We start from the raw sequence: 22,862 nt of genomic DNA, 5'->3' as shown, positions 1-22,862 counted from the left end.
CTCCAGGAAAACCTACAAAGGTGGTGTGCTGGAAATGAGGAAAGGAAGGACACTTCAGAAGGGATTGTAAATCTAAAGCTCCTGATAAAGGAAAGGGATCTGATGATGCTCCTTCTGCAGAGGCGAAAACCACCTCAGATGAATGTGGGGATGTGTACTTGGCTTCTTCAAGTACACATGTAGATCATGATGCATGGTTGATTGACTCAGGTGCATCCTTTCACTTCACTCCCCATAGAGAGTGGTTCTGCGAGTATGAGAAATACGATGGTGGTGATGTCTTCTTAGGAGATGATAGGAAGGCTAGAATCATTGGTCGGGGAAAAGTAAAGCTGAAGTTGCAAGGTGGAAGGGTTAGAACACTTCCGGGTGTTCTACATATTCCTGCATTGGCTAGAAATTTGATTTCTGTAAGCAAGTTGGATGATGCAGGTGTAAAGACGGTGTTCGAGAAAGATACCTGCAAGATGGTTTGAGGAGCACTGATATTGATGCGGGGAGTTCGGATTGGAACTCTGTACAAGCTGCAAGGTAGCACTGTTGTTGATGGGTGCAATAGTTCTATTGTTCCTGAAAATGGAGTAGAAAATCTAGTGGTCTCTGGAGAGAAGACCATGTTGTGGCATCAAAGGCTTGGACATATTGGAGAGAAGGGCCTTCGAATACTTCATGGTAAAGGTATGGTAGAAGGTATGAATGATAGCTCTCTAGATTTTGATTTCTGTGAAAATTGTGTGTATGGGAAGCAGAATTGGGTGAGTTTCCCCTCTGGTGGTAAGAGGACGAAACAGATATTAGAGCTTGTGCACAGTGATGTGTTTGGACCTCTGAAGGTTCCATCACTAGGTAAGTCTGTGTACTATATATCATTCATAGATGACTTCTCAAGGAATACATGGATATATTTCCTTAAGAAGAAATCTGAAGTCTTTGACAGGTTTAAAGAATTTAAGGATCTGGTGGAAAATCAGACAGAGAAGAAGATAAAGGTGCTGGGGACAGATAATGGTGGAGAATTTTGCAGCAAGGAATTTGAAGAATTTTGTAAGAAGTGTGGTATAGCACGGCAGAAGACTACTCCATATACACCTCAACAAAATGGAGTCGCAGAAAGAATGAACAAGAGGTTGATGGAAAGGGCAAGAAGCATGCTCAGTGGTGCCGGGTTAGGACAGGAATTCTGGGCAGAGGCGGTGGATACTGCATGTTACCTGATCAACAGATCACCCTCATTAGCGTTGGAGGATAAGACTCCACAAGAAGTATGGACTGGTAAGAAACCCTCTCTTTCACATCTAAGGGTATTTGGATGTGATGCATATGTACATGTTCCAAAGGAGAAACAAACCAAATTGGATAGTAAATCTGAAAAGTGCATCTTTATTGGGTATAAGGATGGTTTAAAGGGTTATAAGCTTTGTAACCCAGTCACACGAAAGGTTGTGTACAACCGAGATGTGGTGTTCAGAGAGGTAAAAGATGTTATTCAACATGAAGTCCAACCAAAGGAACCTGAGAAGATAGAGTTTGAGCCAAAGGAGGAAGAATCAGACTCTGTAGCAGAGGAGGAATCAGAAGATGAAGAGCCACAAACTCCGACTGTGAGAAGATCAGGTCGAGAAAGAAGGCAGCCAGAAAGGTATAGTCCATCTGGTTTCAGTTCAAATTTTTCTTTGTCTGTTACTGATGATGATCCCAGAACTGTGAAGGAAGCAGTGGATTCAGAGGATGGAAAACTCTAGAAAGAGGCCATGGTTGATGAAATGGCATCTTTGCACAAAAATGAGGCTTGGGATCCGGTAGAGTTGCCGGCTGGAAGGAAACCCATTGGCAGAAAATGGGTGTTCAAGAAGAAGACTAATGCAGAAGGAAAGGTGGAGAAATAAAAAGCTCGGTTGGTAGCAAAAGGTTATTCCCAGGTGCCGGGAATTGATTTTGGTGATATTTTTTCTCCTGTTGCCAAGGTAGCTTCTATTAGATTACTTTTATCTGTTGCTGCTGCTTTTGATTTTGAGGTAAAACAGATGGATGTGAAGACAACATTTCTTCACGGGGATTTGGAAGAGGAAATCTACATGAGGCAACCTGAAGGCTTTGCGGTGAAGGGTAAGAAAGAATTGGTATCCAAGTTAAAGAAGTCCCTATATGGGTTAAAACAGTCACCAAGGATGTGGTATCAAAAATTTGATACATTTATACGGGGACTTGGCTTCACCAGAAGCAAAGCAGATCATTGTGTGTATTTTAAATTAATTGGTGACCGTGTTATTTATCTGGTCTTGTATGTGGATGATATGTTGCTGGTTGGAAATGACAAAGAAATTATCCAGGATTTGAAGACCCAATTGTCCTCCAAATTTGACATGAAAGATCTTGGTGCTGCAAACTATATTTTGGGCATGGAAATTAAAAGAGATCGGGCAAAGAGGAAGCTCTGGTTAAACCAGAGGAAGTATGTCGAGACAATACTGCAGAGGTTTAATATGCAGGATAGTAAACCGGTGAAGGTTCCTATTCCTGTAGGTGTGAGGTTATCTGCTGAACAGTGTCCCAAGACACAAGAAGAGGAAGAGGACATGTCCCGTGTTCCATATGCAAGTGCAGTCGGTAGCCTGATCTATGCAATGGTCTGTACTAGACCAGACATTGCACATGCAGTGGGAGTATTAAGCATGTTTATGTCAAAACCTGGGAAGGAGCACTGGACAACAGTGAAGCGGGTTTTCAGGTATTTGCGTGGCACTAGTGATTATGGTTTGTGCTACCAAGGAAGACCAGGATTGGAAAGAGTGTTGGATATTCATGGTTTTGTTGATGCAGACTGGGCTAGAGATCTGGATCAGAGAAGATCTACAAGTGGGTATGTATTTAACCTATTTGGAGGTGCAGTCAGTTGGATGAGTAAGAAACAATCTGTAGTGGCACTATCAACTACAGAGGCAGAATACATGGCAGCCACTCATGCAAGCAAGGAAGCAGTTTGGTTGCAGAGATTGTGTTCAAGTATGGGGTTAGTACAGGGAGCTATAAGAATAGACTGTGACAGCCAAAGTGCAATTTTCTTGGCAAAGAACCCTGCTTATCATTCAAAGACAAAGCACATTGATGTTCAGTATCACTTTGTGAGGGATATGATAGAAGACAAAAAGGTGTTGCTGGTAAAGGTGGACACTTTGAAGAATACTGCAGATGCATTGACAAAATCTGTGAGCTCTGAGAAGTTCTCTTGGTGTAGAGAAACAATGGGTGTTTCAGGGTTGGAAAAATGACTAAGCTCTCCTGTGGCCCCCTGTGGAAAGAAAACAACAAGTGGGAGATTGTTGGGTTGTGTTATATTCTTTCTACGACTAACCGCCGTAGTTTAACGGGGGGTTAGAGGGGGGCGGCAGCCCCCTTCGTTGCGCTAATTGCGCAGCGGGGGGGTCACAGGGGGGCGGCAGCCCCCCCTGTCTGGGGGGTTTGAGGGGGGCGGGTAGCCCCCCTCTATGGGGTTCGGGGCAGCGCCCCGGGAAAATTTTTTTTGGACCCTATATTAGGTTGGGAAAACTTACCTATGGTTTTGTGCATGATTTTCGCACATGGTATTGGACGCGATGGTTTTTCGGTCCATGGTATTGGATGCTTCGGCATGTATAAATATGTATTGTAACATTGAAAGGAACATAATGAAAAATCAAGCTGGTAGTCCCGGTTTTGGGATCCAGGGAAAAATCTCTGTGCATATGTGTTTTATGGGTTATGCTCTCGCATTGTTTATTTTCTTTGTTTAAGAATTCGTATGCAGGTAATTTCTGTACAGGGTTAAAACCTACAATGATCTCAATGGCATAGTGCTCGGATCATAAGATAAGTGTCTTTATCATAGGTAGAATAATGCTCGATGTAGGTGCTTGTCGATACACTCTGAGGAATACAAGTGTGACAAAGTCCACTTTTGGAATAATAATATCACTAGCATGTCAATAATATGCTCAAAAGTAGAAGTCGAAAGTACCTTAAAATATGAATTTGGAGTCAAGATGATCTCAAAATAGTCTCGGTAATGTCAAGAACAAAAATGTCATGATGCTAGAAGGTCCTGTTATAGAGGCTACAACCACCCTCAAAAAAATTTCCTTAGCTTTGTTTTGGAGCCTCCCTACCAACCATCCTCAGCATCATGTCTTGCACTGTCAAGTACACAAGCTTCAATGGTTTTCTAGTAGATTTCCAGCCTATGCATGATAGCTTGTTGCATCCCCCTCACAGGTTGTTTCTCCGGACTTGGTCTAGCTCCACGCTGAACAAGTCCTTCAAGAAATTGCGTAATTCTGGAGGAGAACCATCCTTCCCTCCATAAATTGCATAATCCTGTCTGGCAACCTGCTGGGCTCTAGAATTGCACAATTCTACCTGTCAACCTTCACTGGAAAAACTACACAATCTAGCCCAGCAGGAATTCTCAGCCCAGAAATTGCGCAATTCTTGGAAGTAGTCAGCTGCTCAGCACAGAAATTGTGCCAATCCCTTTGGGAAGCCAACCCAGGTCCCTCCCAGAAATGTGCAAATTTTCCCCTCAGTCAATCAGGTTGTTGCATGTGCCATTGGGTTGACCGATTCCACTTGGGACTGAGAAAACTTGACTTGCATGCATGGGTTGCTTTTTCCTAGAATAGCAAAAATAAACATGCAAAAAGCATCCCTATATTTTAGGGAGCTATTTTTAGCAGTTGGAGGTTACATGCAAAGATCATTTTAGAATCTTTCCTCCAAGTGTCACTTTTTCCTAGATTTGTGGCATGCATGTCATGTTTCTCAACTTATTTATTCGACGCTTCAGAGCTCACATATTCAAATCGATCTTGGAGCTCTGACATCCCACAACACATCAAGGAGTATTCGACACATCCAGCTCATCTATTTTCAAGTAAATCCTCTTAACTTGTATTTTGCAGCATTTCTGTTGCTTTTTGTGTTTTGGCTTGTGTGAGTGTTATCTGCTTGATTTTTGTGAACGCTTGTTGTCGTTTACATGCATATTAGCTTGTACTAGCACCATTTCAGTTTTTGTTAGCATCTCACTATTGTCAAATGCATGACATTGTTTTGTATGAACGGTCGTTGTTTCAGCAACTCACATCACACACATGCATGTCATTTTGTTTTTTGAATATTGCATTCACTATTTGCATGCACGATCATTCACTCCTGCTTACACTTAATATCGCCATGCATTCACATTCACATTTGCTTTCAGTTGCTCGTCAGCGGGTCTGGGCAACCTTGGCCCGCACTTTGCCTCACCAAGACAGCATTGCATAATCCTAAGAGGGAAGGCTTTGCCTTCCTCTCAGAAAATGCACATTTTTTCCCAGTGACTATCCTCCAGTCTTGCATTGCACAATTCTGAGAGGCTGTGACTGTTGGCCCAGATAATTACGCAATGTAGTGACTGTGCCTGCAAACATTGCTAGTAGAAATTATGCATGGTGCAATTCCAATAGCCAGTAGGCTAGTTTGGATTGCACATTGTGCAATTCCAACAGCCATGTAGCCTCCCAGCAACCCAGACTACCTTTTGTGCAGTTTTGGCAGCCAGTCTCCTGGCCCCCTAGGACAAATTGCGCAATCCTTGCTAGTCAATCCCCAGGTATGTTGCATGTCGTTCCTCAAGTTTGCTTTGGTTTTAGCTGACAGATTTCTTACCATGCATGTCATTATGTCTCCAGATCTAGCAGGTGTTCATCCATCTCTCAGTAGTTTAGGATCAATGTCCTCCAAGAGAGCAGGATCAAAGGACACTAGCAGAAGTGCAACTAGAGCAGCAGTTGAGCGAGTGTCTACAAGTTTGTCGATCTATGAAGACACCAAGTTAATTGTAGACAAGGAAATCAAGATGAAATGGAAAGAGGCCAATGATGCATTTGCAGGCACATTTGGGGAAGAGCTCGAAGACCGCCAAGTCTATGTGAACATCCACAATTCTGGCTTGTACTGGATTGTATGCAGGTATCTGTGCTCCCACGTGTGGACATGATACATTGGATTGTCTCACACACTGACCCCGAGACAATGACATTGAGCAGTGTCAGCGGGACGGAGATTGCTACCTTCAGGGCACAGGATTATGAACATATGTATCATATCTCGAAACCCATGATCGCCATGGACACACCCTTCAGCATACCCAACAACAATGCCAACTCCATAGATATCTTAAAGAACTAGGTGAAGGAGTCGGCCAAATTCATAATGACACCCAACTAGATCTACAAGACTAAAATACTACAGAAGGCATATCAATACTTGGTCATCTTTGCATGTCACTTATATGGCCAAGAGAGCATGGAAACCTTCCCGCAGAGTTGGGTGATCACGTTGGACCAACTGGCCAGAGAAGGAAAAGCATGCAATTGGTCCAACATGTTGGCCCACCAGCTAAAGGAACAAGTAACAAGAGCTCGACAGTTGCCCAAAGGTCAGCAAGCAGAAATCTACATGTCCTCTTACATCTTGGATGCAATCTGTGCCCGTCAGGAGTTCCTAGGCTTGAAGTGGGCATTGACGTCAGCAGAGACCTCTGTGAACACTTATTGTAAGATGTTTTCTAAATGCAGCTTCAAAGGAGTTATCACACAGCTGCCCGATCCTTTTGTCACCCTGATGTAGAAGATGATATTTAAAGAGGATCCACCCTACAGGTCGAAGGAAACAATGGAGGCATTGATCGATATAGCAGATTGGTATGCCTCATCATCCGGCACCTTCATACTGATGTACAACACAAAGAAGCCTCTACATGTTCTACCGAAGGTTTCCTTAGACAATCTCGTCATGTAGGAAGTATCATACCACATCTCGGCAATATTGTCAGCTAGGCTGCACTGGAAGAAGAAGGCACCTTGGCCCACTCTTCCATTGTGGATCGGGTTATATGAGATACGAAATTTCAAGCATGCAGATGTCAAAGTAGAGGAGATCAAGAAATATCCATTCGATGCCCAAAGTTACAATCCATATGACCCACATTGTTTTGTAAAAAATCTTATCACGAGAGTATGGTTCCCATGGATCCACAGGGCATTTCATTGGGTGGAGGAAGACCCATGGAGATATTGTCACAACTTCTCTAGACCCAATGAACCGGTCGGCCACGTTGTGGAATGGTTCAACATATAGGAGAGCACCAACACCAACACTAGCAGAGGTAAACATACCAGTGCGTGACAAGGGCAAGAGGAAGATTGTCGACAACATGGAGGAGGAACAAAGCTGCAAGTTCCGAGTAGACCCACTTGTGCAGAAAGCAACTTTGGCAATATAGGTGAAGAGGCAACAGCGCGACAAGAGGAACACGTAAAGGCAGAGGAAAAAATGGAGAATGGAGGAAACATAGAAGGAATTGCATGAATTGAAGGAGCAACTCCAGAAGGAACAGGATTTGTGCAGACATGAGAAGGAAGCGCAGCAAGAACAGGTACAACAGGGGGCGCAACATGTACAGACAGATGAAATTGCACTGTACAGGTAGTCAACTCATCTGAACAGTTGGCACCAAGAAGACAGGGTGAACAATCACAGGAGCAGGACTTTTCTCAAGAGATTGAACAAGCACTTGAGCAGATGGATACGAACATGGAGCAACAGGAGTTAGAGAAAGATATCGACCTCATGCCTCATCACCAAGAGGTCGATCCACCAGCTTCACTGGATCTAGAAGTGGAGCAAGTCCCAAGCGACCAAGGAGACACTGAAATCCTTGGAGACAATCCGGAGGGAGAGATGCACAACATCTCATTCGATGAGTCCCAACATAGAGTTGTGCAATCTCACAAAGTGTTGACTCCGGATGATCACACATCTCCTACGCAGATTGAGGAACGAGTGATCGTGTCTGACGTGTGCAAACATCCAGCAGCATTAGTCGATGCTACCAGAGCATATGTCGAAGCCACTAGCTCGAGTGTTCACTTCTTGATAGCTGAGAATGAGTGAATGGATAAGGAGTTACAGACGGCCAAGAAGGGAGGAGAATTGGTTACAGCATCCACCTGAACAGAGTTGAAGAAGGCAATATTGGATGAAGTATTGTCCCTTGGCACAGTCATGTGGGCATTGTATTCCAAGTTTGGTACCGTGCATAAGGCAGTTGTCCATCTCAACGGTTGGCAGCAGCAATGTGCTAGGAGAGTACGTATCTTGTCGAACGTGCATGCTACTGTTTATTACATGAAAACATGGACAATGAGATATAAGGGAGCCCCATTACACTTGCCCTAGATGATGAAGCCCAGAGCGATCGAGCTAAAGGCATGCATCTGGAGTCAGATCCGGAACTGCGAAGATCTCACGTAGCTCATCACTAGTCTACAGGCTTCCCATGCATAGGTATTCAGGAGTATGCATATTTTTGTGTGCGCACATGTGATCCCATCTATTGGGACACTCACCCAGTTGAAGACAAAGGCACAGGTCCGATTGGAGCTTGACTCGTACTTTGAAAAGTTGGTTCCCATAGCCACTAGCCCATAGTTGGTGATCAGTGCAGACACCATGCACAAGTATGTTGTTGGTCTGGCTGCACTTAAGACAATGATGCACATGCTATCAGTCGAGTTGGACAGAGGAGCACGAGCAGTGTACCCAGATGCTATGGAGGCAAGAGTTCGTTTCGAGAAAGATGTCACTTTAGACTACATGGACACCATCGCGGACTACTGAGATTGGTATCAGTTCGTTACTATCAACCACCATGAGGATGTCGAAGAGTTGGTCTTCTAACAGTTGTTTGATTCATAGTGATATCTCGCATGGCTTACTCAAGCCTATTTTGTCTCTCATGTTTGCATGCGCAGATTGTATGTAATGTCTTGTTAAGTGTAAGTTCAAGTGTCTATAGTTGGATGTAACAGTCATAGAGTAGATGAAGAGTCATGAGGGTAGATGAACTGTCACAAAGGGGAATTTCAAGGGCCACCCCACCCTTGGTTATATATAGTCCCTCATAACTCATTCTAGAGGCTTTTGGTTAGCCAAGCTTCCGATAGGAGTATCTTAGAGAAAGCTTGGATAGTATTGTAATGAGCCTTGGCTTTTCCATTGTGCAGAGCTAGTATATCTCTTTGGAGGAGCAGGCAATTGTGACTGTAACATTCCATTGTCGGAACTAACGGTTGGACATGGATGTATTGTATGACTGGAACTTACACTTCTTAATATAACAAATCCAACATGTTTCATGCATATGTCGTATTGTATTCTAGCTATCTTGTTTTCTCTAAATGATATAAGTATTTATTTGCTTATGCATGCATGTATGGACTATTTTGTATATGTATGTATGAATCTTACTGAAATGTGTTTATTGGTTTAACCATCACTTTGGATTGTTAGCTAACTTGCTTTCCATTTTGTGATGCATCTTCGCTCGTGTGTTCCCTTCCAAGTTGCGTGCTATCACAGGTTTCCAAGGGGCACACTCACCCCACTTTGTTTGTGTTAGAACCATTCATGCACCTTCCTTGACTTGCCACATAGGTCACACCCTTGCTATCAACAAGAACATTCTACTTGTCTCTGTGCGAAACCATGGTCAAGGCGATACTGTACGACCCACTGTTGGGACTCTTACACATGGTCTGAGGTCTAATTGGGACTTCTTACCAGGGAGATCCCCTGACATGCTGGTGGGTCCAGCACCATCAACAGGTCCCCAAAGAAGTTTTGGTAAAATGATACTAGTGGTTCATGATGGGAAGCTCAAGCAAAAGAAGCATCAAGGTGAATATCTCCTCTTCACATGCCAAGTAAGTATCTTTCATGTTTTTGGTTTAATGACTTTGTTTTGCAAATAGAAATATTGGAGGATAGTCATAGTTCTCATGAAAAATGTCCTTGCATAGAATAAGGAGGATTATCATAATCCTCATAGAAAAGAGAAGTCATTAATATCTATGGAAAGGTCTCTGAAGATCAAGCAGTGCTTGAATGTATCAAGAGACTCATAGGAATCATATGAAGTCACTCAAAGGTCCTCACATGCCAAAAGAGGAGACACAAAGAGAGATATATGAAATACTAGAAGATATATTATCTGAAATCATGGTAAAGAAGGTCACATCACTTAGACCTACACAAAAATTTGGTCCACTAAGAACAAGCAATAGAGATATGTCCAAAGTCCAATGCTTTGGATGCCAATAATATGGACACTACAAAAGGGATTGTCCTAAACTTAAAAGGACAACAACAACAAAAGAAAAAGGGAATAAGCTCATGTCACTCAAGAAGTGAAAGAAGAAGACAAGAAGCAGAAGAAGGAAGATCCACCAGATCTCTACTATGACTAAGTCAACCTCTTTACTTAAAGTCTTCTTTCAAATTTTTGAGTAGTATAGGAGCATGTAGGAATAGAATAGAATGCATGGTTAAAGATATCTTCTAGAATATAGGAGCATGGTGTAGATAAAGCTCAAGATATTCATGTAGAAGGAGCATACCTATTATAGGACCTCATCCACGATGAAATAATAATTGATCATGATTAAAATCTTAGAAGGCCTTCATCATCAAGAAGAAGAAACATTTGCAGGGTAAGTGTCTTCAAGATCCTCTGATATAATCTTCAAAAGAAGGTTCATAAATAAGAGAAAATTTCTCATTGGGAGTCCCACTCATGGGATTCAAGAAAGGATGATATGCAGGCAAGAAAAGATGGAGCAAGAAAGGCTACACCAATCAAGGAGAACCATCAAATGAAGCCGAGATGATCAAAGTAGAATCAAGATGAGGTATGTATGCATCAAAATTTAAGTCGTGTCATCATATATATTATTGAGCCATGGGAATAGTTCTATAGCATGATCGAGTATGAAAGAATCTCTTTCACCAATGACATGCTCGAAGGCATGTACTACAATGCAATAAAGGTCAACATAAAGAAGTGCTCCCATAAGGAGTATAAGGTGGTTGACTAATCAATATAAGAAGAAGCAAATGAAGAAAGAGATCAAGCATGTGAAGAAAACCATGGTCACATTATCTAACAGGATCCATTAAAAGATATTTCCTGAAAGAAAGCATGACAACTCTGACAAAGGAGGAAAAATATCCAAGGACCCTTGACACCTATAAATGCCTCGAAGATATCAAGATGCAGATAACTGATTCAACTCTACAAAGATGTCATGATGAAGAAGCCATCTAGCAAAAGCATTATTTGATGTTGAAGCAATGTCAGGATGAAGCCATGAAGGGCTACTAAATCAAAGTATGGGAACAAGAAAGTACAACTAAGAATCTATGTAACAAGTATTCTGAAGCATAGACAAGATGACAAAGGAGTAGCCAGATGATGAAAGAACCTGACATATATTAAGAAGGCTACTTTCCATAGAGGGAGCAATGACATGAAAAGCTAGGAAGGAAAGTGATCGATGGTCGATGCCCTACCAAGAAGAAGTTCAAACAAAGACTTCATGACATCAAATGAAAGAAGGAGATCAAGCAGTTGAAGGACCCACGAAGAAGAAGTTGTGGATGAATGGACAAGTCCCTAACTAAGAGGGAGTTCTAAACAAGTTACCAATTACAAAGGAGCTTGGGAAAGTTCCTTGTGAGAGGAAACTTAGGCATGTCTTCCTCAACTAAGGAGGAAGAGATGGACACAACATTCTTGTCTTCAATTGGGAAGAAAGAATGGGAGGATTGGGTAATCATGTGGAATCGGATACTCTTTGAGGATGTGTAGGGAATCCAAGACAAGAGTGGGTAAGAGGACCGATACTCTTTGAGGGTTAGGAACCCGGGAAAAAAATATTAATAGAAGGTCATACTCAGTGAACACCCGAGTGGGTATGTACCTTGAGAGACAATGACTAAGGTGTCTATAAGTCATTGGTCTCGCCAACATTGTTCTCTGATATTATGAAAGATACAGTTGTTAGTCAAGGCCTTGCTATGAATAATGTTGGTTACTATGATGCTATATAGATGGGTTACCAATCTGATTCTTCTTATGAGAAATTCTTCAGATTGAGAATGACCAAGTACCATTGTAAATACCTCCCTAGTTAAGAGGGAGTGTTGAAGAAAAGTGTAACTAGGTTCGGTATTTGTAAATGCAATTTTTATCTTTGTACTTGTCAAGAAAAAGAAATATTATTTTTGTAAATTAAATGAATGAGTTTCTTGCTCATTTCATAAGTCTGGAAAAAGTCAAAGAGTCAAATTCATATGTAAGAAGATCTTCTTGAGTCTTCATGTAATGTATATGGGTCAACCTAGTGTCAAATAGCCCTCCAAGATAAGCACCATCCTCTAGAGAAGAAGACTACCAACAAATGATGAAGAAATAGTCATATAACTATCAAGTCAGCTCATAAAAGGTGACACACCAGTTCAGTGGTCATGTTGGCTTATTTATGGAGACTAACTACTATATATACCCCATTGAACTTCACAGAATAGTGGAACATAAACTTGCACATCTCTGAGATTTCGAACATCCTGCAACTTCAGATAAGGAGCAGAAATATATTCACATACACCTTTGAAGTCTCGGTCAAGCACAGTGGTATAGGATCTCGAATGAGGTGCAGGAATACTAGTCTCTCCAACTTTGGGTATAACTACAGTATGTAATTATAGTGTGATCTTCTCGGTGGCAGTACTCTCAACTATGGGGCTCTCAGTGCAAGAGGAGAATCACAGTCACGTTCTGGGCATAGTTATGATAATAAGGATCTTAGTGATACACTCAGCATGCTCTCTAATCAAGTCACAGTCTTCATATAGTTGTAGAAGCTCGGTGATCTCACAGTGATGCATTCACATACTCAACACAATCATAATTTCAGTAATATAGCATTCATGGTCTTTGTCATAATGAGGATAAGATCATGATCTCAGTGCACACTATAGAAACCTTGACATGCTGAAGATCTCAAGTAAGAATGAAGAAATGAAGGAGCAGCAGCCATGACCTCGGGAAGCCTAGGGACAGACCTTAAGAAGATCTCGATACAGTTAAGACCTTGATGAAATTGCAAAGATGTTACAACAGCAGTGAAGATCTTGATGATGACCTCAGTGGTGTGGCAATGATGATTATCTCAATAGTGACAAAGAAGAGGATTGGTGTCTTGGTCTTGGAGTGGCATAGTAAGTCAAGGGTCATGGTCTTGGTGTTCGTTAATTGGAATCTCTATAAGAATAATTATGTGTGGGTTTTCCTCTTCAAGAGGGAGAGGTTTTGGCCCTGGTAGAATGCCAACATCTTGTGTTCTTGTCTCTTTGGTTTTGGTAGCTATTTGATGAAATAAGAAACACACATTCTAATAATGTCAAACAGAAGATTGTCCTAATAAGAAAATTAAAATGCCTCGTAAATAGTTATCAAGTCAAGAAGAATCTAATTAACTACATGTGCCCTATATTCTTCAACACATTTTTCTTGCTAAACTTTGTTGCACTACCCAACCTCCAACTGGTCCAACTAACTTTGTTGCACTACCCAACCTCCAACTAGTCGAACTAGACCCAACTCCCTACTTGACCAGCTATCGAATACCAACTTGGAGATGGTCCCACATATGTTGGGGGTCGGGGGCATCAAAGCTTTGTTCTCCGGTTAATTCTTCTATGCAGTCAGACCTCTAACTAGGGATGACTCACCTGAGTCCCAACCTTAGTTCAAAAACTGCCTAAGTCCTGAGCGAATGAGATTTTATGTCTGCCAAATTCAACTGACTATAAATTCTAATCCAAAAGGCCTTTTCTAGAGTCCAACATACCATTGAAAATCTCTTCTAGAGAATTATCCGACTATGCCATAACCAAGAGCATATAAACTAAACACGTGGGGTAGAAATACCTCCAAAGTCTGGGACTCCCTGGCCATCATAGTCATATTTTTATGGCTTCTCTTGTATGCCTGCTAATGTGATTATTATCTATAGAATACTGCAGCAACCATGGGACTCCCCCTGAACAACATGCTCATGAATGTTGACAAGTGTTTTCTCTATCCTTAATGATAGTTCGATTGACATCAATGCCAACATAGTGAATCCCACCAACCATCTAAACATTTACAACTATCCAACAATCTCCCCCTTTCGCATTTCTTTCAACACACTAAGCTCCCCTTGAAACTAGGCACAAAATATTCATTATTTATCTTCTCCTTAGCACTAGTAATCTTCTCCCCCTTTTTCATCAATGGAAAAGAATTCTCCTAAAATATCCCCCTGAACCACTGCATCCTATTATTCAATTGATCCTTCAAGTTGGGTAGTTGCCAACACTTATTGTAATTGGTTCATTGGGAGGAGGAGTCACAAATCCTATATGTTGTTGGAGATACACAAAGGTGTTGGAAATAATACTGAGAGGGGCGGGGGTGAATCAGTTTTATCAAATCAATAAAACTTTTTCATTTCCATATTAAGATTCATCTACGCTACTTCAGTTAACTGAACCTGCATGCATACGCAACCGTGTCTAATGCAACTAGCGTATATCATAATACTTATGATTCAATTAATCCATTAAATGTTGATCTTTATTTAGTGCATCAGAACTTCATTAACCACATGAATAGTAAGCAGGTGCAGTAAGAACAGAACAGATCATCACACAAAAGAAGCACACATGAACACCATGATATAAGGTGGAAACCCAATGTGGGTGAAAACCACCTGCTCCAAGTCGTCTCTATCTTCTTTTAATAAGAAACTTCATTTTACAATATTTTTGTACTGGTACAGTCTTATACCAGTACACAGGCTTCTACCTACAGAAGGCTACAACCTTCTCTCGTTCTCCAGTCTCTCCTAGAAGGGAGCTACAACCCCTTTAGCTCTTGTACTAGCCGATCCATTTACTAGTACGTAGGTGCCGGCCTACTGAAATGCTCCAACCTTTACTTGTTTTCGAGCTGCTACTGGAAGAGAGCTACCACACCCTTTGCTCTTATACTAGCTGGTGTCCTAGTACATAGGTGCCGGCCTACAATCTCCTTTCGTCCTCCAGGGACCACATTTCATACATTTTCATATTGGATACTCCTCAAGCACAACACTATAATTTGAAAGGCCACATTTCATACAATTTTCATACTAGACCCATTAATATCATTGAAGCACACAATCAATCAACACTAGCATCATCGATCTCTGAATCACCCAATACTGAATCACTGAAAACCTGTCAACAAAATGCAGTCACTAGAACACAGAGCAGAACACTGAACTCTGCAACAATATTCAGAACCAACTGTATCATCAAAAATCATGCATCAGAGTGCATACGCTACTTGGAAGTGCTGAACCAGTGTGTATACGCAACTTCACCAAAGCGAACCAACATATATGTCCTTAATTACTTATTCATAACTTCGCTGCACTTCCTGACTTCAGACATACCCAGATCATTACATATATAAGGATAATTCATAAGTTAGCAACTAGATCTAGTCCATCATATCACATAAAGATAAGTCATTATGATCCTGATCCATTATAGATCTCATCCATCAACACTGAAGCTAAACACAATCACCAGGAAACAATCATCAGAACTCATCAACAACCAGAACCACCTGTAACTTCAAACATCATATCTCATATGGTATACACTACTTAGATGTATCTAACCTGTGTATGTACGCGCTTTTATCATAGTCAACCAGCGTATATGTCTGTAAATATTCATTCATGATTTGCAGCTATTCCAAACTTGAGTTATACCCAGATCATAACATTTACAGAACATTACATGCGTCAGTATACAGATCTAGACTAAACAAGATCAAACCATATAGAGATGATTCATTCCAAGCCATTAGATCCCGATCTATCCTTAGATCTTGTTCTCCATCAACCGCTGAGATTACTCCTTAGCTTAGATCAAGCAAAGCATCATGAACCCATAACCTGCATACTAGATCTCATACTTCAGCATATATTCAAGACTTTCTCAATTGCATTTGCCTAATGATCTTCTTCTCCTTTTATAGTCTTAGGCCTTACTCAATACCATGGTCCAAAACCATTGAGAACCAATACTAGGGACCCAATACCTGGGTTCAACACTTCGGATGCAATACCACAGACCCAAAGATAAGCTTTCCCACATGTACACGCTTTTCCGTGCATGAAAGTGCATGCATACGCATACGCGACTTTTGATCAGCAATCCCGCGTGTATACACACCTTTGTATATAGTGAACCTGCGTGTATAACCTATGTGTATACCCTACTTGGTATATAGCGAACCTGCGTATATACGCGACTTGGTACATAGTGAACCTGCGTATAACCTGCCTATGTATGCGACTTGGTATATAGTGAACCTGCGTATATACTCTTCTTTCTTCATTCTTTGTAGTCTAATCATCAACTCTTTGCTACTGACCTGCTGCACTATGATCTGTCATATGTGTGAGTTGCCATCAAGGACAACACTTGTATCATAATGCCAACAAAAGGGCTCTCTTGCAAGTGGCTTAGTAAAGATGTCTGCTAATTTTTATTTAGTGGCCACATATTCAAGTCAAACAATATCAGCAACAACCTATTCTCCCAAGAAATGAAATTTGATAGGAATGTGCTTGGTCTTTGAGTGCATGACAGGAATTTTACAGATGCTTATTACACTTGTGTTGTCACACATTATTGGAATTGGATCAATCAACTCTACTTTAATGGCCTTCAAGGTTTTCTTGATCCAGATAATTTGTGAGAAACAAGTGGTTTCTTCAATATACTCTGATTCAACAGTTGATAGAGAAAAGGAGTCTTCTTTCTTGCTGACCCAAGACACTAAGCAGTTTCCCAAAAAGAATGTTGCACCAAAGGTGCTCTTCCTTACTCCTTGCCCAATCAGCATCAATGTAGGCCTTCAATTTAAACTCTTTGTTTCTAGCATATCACATCCAATAGTTTGTTGTCCCTTGTAGGTATTTGAAAATCATTTGTATAGTAATGACATGACTTTCACGGGGGCAGGTTTGTTATCTGGCCACCAGACCCACTGCTTGCATGATGTCTGGTCTAGACATTGTGAGATACATCAAGCTTCCTATCATTGATTTGTAGATAATTTGATTTACCAGTGGTGTCTCATCTTCTTTGCATAACTTACAACCTGTAACCATGGGCGTGGTAACCAACTTGTAATCTTCTAGTCTGAATTTCTCCATAGTTTCTCTCATGTTTTTTGGATTGGGAGATAAATACCCAATATTTTGATTGATAAACTTGCAATCCTAAGAAAAAGGATAGTTCTCCTATTATGGACATCTCAAACTTTGTTTGCATATAGTTTGTGAATTGATGTCTCAATTGTTCTAAGTCACTGCCAAAGATTATGTCATCTACATACACTACCATAATCAATAGGTGGTCATCTTTAGATTTTATGTACATATTTCTATCTACAGTGCCCCTATTAAAACCTTGTTCCTAAATATATCTATCCAATCTAGCATACCAAGCTATAGGGGCCTATTTGAGCCCATATAAGGCCTTCTTCAGTTTGCAGACAAATCCTCCTTTTTTAATGAGAAGATTTTTCGGCGGAAATCACATTATATAAATCTTCTCATTAAACTTGATATGGATCACAGAAGCTTAAATTAAACAAATCCTCCTTTATCTGTGAGCATGAACCCCTCTGGTTGTTCAATGTATACTAGATCTTTGTTGAGGAAGGTCGGCTTCACATCCATCTGATATACCTTCATGCTTTATGACTCGAAAAAGAAAGGAACATTCAGATAGTTTCTAGTCTAGCTACTGGTGCAAAGGTTTTTTCAAAATCTATCCCCTCTATTTGGGCATACCCTTTACAGACTAGTCGTGACTTGTTCCCTATTACTTGACCTTGCTCATTTAGCTTATTTTTTTAGAACCATTTTTTGCCTATGATGTTTTTCTCTTTGGGTCTTGGAACAATCTCCCAAGTGTTGTTCTTCTTGATTTGATCCATCTCTTCATTCATAGCTCTCACCCAAGACTTATCCTCACTTACCTAACTGAAATTATTAGGCTGAACTTGAGATAGCCGAGCAATATTTTCACAACTTGAACTACCAACAAATTTCCTCCTGATCTGAACACCAAGTCTTTGATATCAAATAATTTTACTCTCAGTGTGTTCTTTATGTACATACCTGGATGGTGTTTTGGGCCTTTGGGTTTTGCTCATTTCTTTGTCTTCATCATTCGACTTTGTTTCTTCATAGTATGAGTACATGATGGTTGAACTTTATTCTCCATATGAGTTCATGTTTCCTTTGGTGGACTCGGGTTATGGTATTATTTCATCTACTACTATATCCATGCAGTCCTTTACTCTCTTTGTACTTTTATTGTAGCATTTGTATCCTTTTCTTCGAGCAGAGTACCCGAGAAATATACCCTCATCGGCCCATGAATCAAACTTCCCAGGATTTATATCATTTCTTTTGATAAATCATTTTAGTCCAAACACCTTGTAGTGTTTCACTGATGCAGGTATTCCCTTCCACAACACGTAGGAAGTTTTATCACTCTTAGACCTGAGTTATGTTCTGTTTGATAGATACATTGTTGCTTGTGTTGCTTCTCCCCAAAAGGTGTGAGGTACATCTTCTCCATCCATCATAGCTCTTGCCATCTCCTGGATTGTTCTATTCTTTCTCTTAGCTACTCCATTTTGTTGTGGAGTTATGGCCACGGTATACTACCTACTTATGCCATGGTCTTCACAAAATTCCTCAAACTCTCTTGAAGTTTATTCTCCTCCTTTGTTTGATATTAAGCATTTGATCTTTATATCTTTCTCATTTTCTACCTGAGCCTTAAATGTCTTGAAATTCTTAAGTGCTTCTGATTTTTCTTTCAAGATCATTATCCATGTGGCTTTGGTAAAATCATCAATAAACAACATAAAATATCTCTCTCATCTTGGGATTTTTGTTCTGGTTGGGCCACAAATATCTGTGTTAATTAGTTCCAACAATCCAGATGAAGAGAACTCCTTTGTCTTGAAATGAGTCCTGGTCTACTTACCAAATTGACAAGATTTGCAGACTGAATTATCAGACCATGATAGACTTGGAAATCCTCTTACAACTCCTATCTTGCTGACCTTTATCAGACTGTAAAAATTCATATGACCAAGTCTCTTGTGCCACATCCAGGTTTGATTCATCTTGCTCAAATAACAACTCACTCTGGATTCATCAAGCACATATACATTATTGTGAGTTTTAAATGCATTTCCTACTAGCTTTCCATTCTATTCATTTCAGATCTCATAGTCCTTGGATCGAAAGGTTACATTATAGCCATTATCACACATCTAGCTCACACTAAGCAAGTTTTGTTTGAGACCCTCTACATACAACATATTTTGTGCTTTAGTCTTTTCATCAAGACTAACTACGCCCTTACCCTTAATTCGTGTTGGGGCATTGTTGCTGAAAGTGACATTATTCCCTCTGCCCTTTTCTTTTAGCGACATGAATTTTCTCTTATCCCCAATCATATGCTTGGAACAACCACTGTCCACATACCATTTGTTCTATTGATTATGTGCTGACAAAGCAAGCCCACATTCCATGTTCTTTCCATATTTGTGTTTCCAATTCTTCTTGCCCTTTTGAAAGGTTGGCTACCAAGTATTCTGGGATTTAGGTGGATTCTCAGACCTGCTTTTACATTCACTCACCTTGTGCCCAAAATTATTACATTTGAAGCATTCAACATCATTCATCAAGGGAGAGAAGAAATTTCTATTTCTGGAAGGAAAGTTTTGAGATCTATAATGTTAATACTTATTGTATCTGAAATTTTCATCTCTTTCAACTTTGACTCTTCTACAATCAATAGCCTTATGTCCAAAGATATGACATTTATAAAAATGACCATAAAATAAATTAGAGTACCTAAAGTTGGAATATTCATGAGTTCGTTCATGAAGGTACCTTTGTTGTCTTGTTGATTGATTCATTCTCTATTGCTATGGCTCTTTTGAGAAGTTGGAATTCTCATTCCAGTGATGGGATCCTCTCTTACTTGATACCTTTATATCTTCTTTTATTCTCCCTTGAAGCATATTTTCATAGCTGAGGGGTTCCTCGAAACTTGCAGACCTTAAGTTCATCTTTCTCATAGAATATTCATGTGGCCTAGAATATCCCAGACCTGTTTTGTTTTCTAGAGACCTTTAGTTGTTCATAATCTTATCTAGCTTTCTTTTCCCTTCTAAAAATTTCTCATTTACACCTTTCTCAGTATCCAATCTCTCAATATATGTTCTCAGAGAGAAAACTTCTGCCTCGAGACTCTGAAATTGTTCTTCCCATTCATGGATTAAATCATTAAAAACTTCTTCTTTTTGTTTATCATCTTCTAGTTTGACTTTCACAGACATAATTTCTTCTTTTCATGCATCTGAGATCATCTCCTTCTTTACCTTGAACAACTCCTTTAGATGCTTGTTCTCTTCTTCTAGTTTCTCACATGTTTTTTGTTTTTCTTCTAGTTGAAGAGTTGAGTTGTCTTACCTTTTAATGGCTTCTTCAAGTTTTTCTTTTTGATAGACGAACTCCTCATTTTCAGAGTTATACATACCTTCTTCAACACATTGTAACTATTCTTTTAGCTTCCTATTCTTTCTTTTGGACTTATTTAACTCATTAACAACATTGATGAGATCTTCTTCAAATTCCACAACTCCTTCTTCTTCAGAGTTTGTAATGTATTGTTTCTTGGAGTCTACTCCAAATGCCACCAGTAAACATTCATTTGACTCATCCTCTAAGAAATTTTTGCTATTTTATTATGGAGCTCAGCTATCCTCTTTAGACTAGAGCCCCCTTTTCTTACAAAACCTCTTCTTTTGGTGCTTCTAAGCCCTACCTCTAAACTTCTAACCATCTTCTTTTTCTATCTTTTATTTGTAATGGCATTTGGACGAGAAATTTCTGACTCTTCCACAGTCAAAAATTTGAAGGAAAACTTTCCTTTATACTTTCTTGAGCCATGCTTTAGTTTCCTGGAAAAGTGAGCCAACTCCTAATCGTACTCGCGGCTAGAGAAATAGTAATGATCTTGGTGCTCCTTAGCCTTCTTGGACAACTTGAATGTTTCCTCCTTTGGTTCAAACTTCTCTTTTCCTACCCTCATCTCATAGGTTGTGAGAGTACCTAATAGTTGGTCCATTGTGAGACTCTTTAGATCAGACATCTCTTCGATGGCAGAGATTTTGGAATTAAATATCATAGGTAGAGATCTTAAGACATTTTGTACAATAATATATCTTTTTATAACTTCACCAAGCTCTCTAATCATATTGGTTACTTCAACAACTCTGAGGAAGTACTCTGCTATGATTTATTCTTCACTCATTCTTAAGCTTTCAAACCTCATTCTGAAGGTTTGAATTTTGGCCTATTTGACTTTCTCATCTCCTTCATGACTTTGATTGAGCTTGACCTAGACTTCCTTAACAGACTTACAGTGCATAACTTTAACAAGTTCATATTGACTAAGGCCAAAGAGAATGGAATTCTTGGCTTTAGCATTGTTTCCATACACATTCCTACCATCTGCATCTGCGGGAGGGACATCAGAGACAACATAGTATACTGAAACTGAGCTTCAAACATATACTCCTAGGGACATAAGATAGACTTCCATCCTAACTTTCCAAAAGGCATAGTGTGTCCCATCAAAGACTGGTATCTTGCTTCAGTAAGCATCCTGACTCTCTTGTCTAGACATAATTCCTTATGGATCTACCTTCCAATGGTTAAGATTTTCCTGGAGGAACTTGGCTCTTATACCAATTGTTGGAATAAAAAATTACTGAGGGGAGGTGGGGGTGGTGTGACTTAGTAATAGTGACATTCTTAAAACTTTAAGTATAAGTCTTTAATTCTTTTCACTATTGTCAGATACTTGTGAGGGAATTCATACACAATACAAATGAACAACAATATAAGGCGTCCACATGTACATATAATCCATCACATGAGCAACATATACATATTGACACAATTTATTTTACATGGAAACCCAAAGGGATAAAACCACCAATTTGTTTGTTGTTATGATGTAAATTAAGCACCTACTTAATTACATCAATTTGTTTGTGAGAACCCACTCACAAGAGGCCTCAACTTGCCAAGAGGCACTAACATCTTATGAATTCAGACAACTACCCGCTCTAGCTACAGTTCTACTTTTCATACCATTTTCAAACTGAAAACAAAGGCAAATGCATATACATATAAATACAAATGTGGTCTACTCCAGTACTAGTTTCTTTCTTCCAGCTCCCTAGTTCTCCTTCGAATCATGCTCTCTGTTTCTCAACCAAATCAAGTCTCGACCCTATGATACAATGTCTCTCAGTGACACTTAGCTCAATCAGACACCCAAAGTATTGCATTTTTTAACTCTCAATGATTTTGCATTCCCCGCATTACATAACTTCTCTCCTTAGTTTTGTTCCTCTACTACGTTTTGACCAATGTTGTCTTTGTTATCTATGTACCTGATAGTGTGCTACAACATGGTATGGTTTGTTGTTGCTCAATTAGGTTGCTTTCACACTTCAACAAGGCTCCCCATTATGTTGTAACTTGTGTTCTCAGTCACGATAGTTGATTTAATGCAGAGGATGACCTTCTGAGTGATTCCCTATACTAAGAATTAATTCTTAGTAAAATCATGCACTCTGAAGAGGGATTCCATGCTTACAAATTGATCCCAATGAACAACTTATACCTCAAGCATGGCTTTCTTTTTTCAAGTCAATCTCTTCTGCGCTGAAGTCATCTTTTCATTTAATTCTTCATGGCATGCAAAAAATATCGGGGAAAGCTAGT

This window comes from Pinus tabuliformis, chromosome 1_2, assembly GCF_031772625.1.
Source record: "Pinus tabuliformis cultivar Carrire ecotype Pingquan chromosome 1_2, CPIR1, whole genome shotgun sequence".
NCBI classification, from domain to species: Eukaryota; Viridiplantae; Streptophyta; class Pinopsida; order Pinales; family Pinaceae; genus Pinus; species Pinus tabuliformis.
This window is presented reverse-complemented; position numbering follows the sequence as displayed.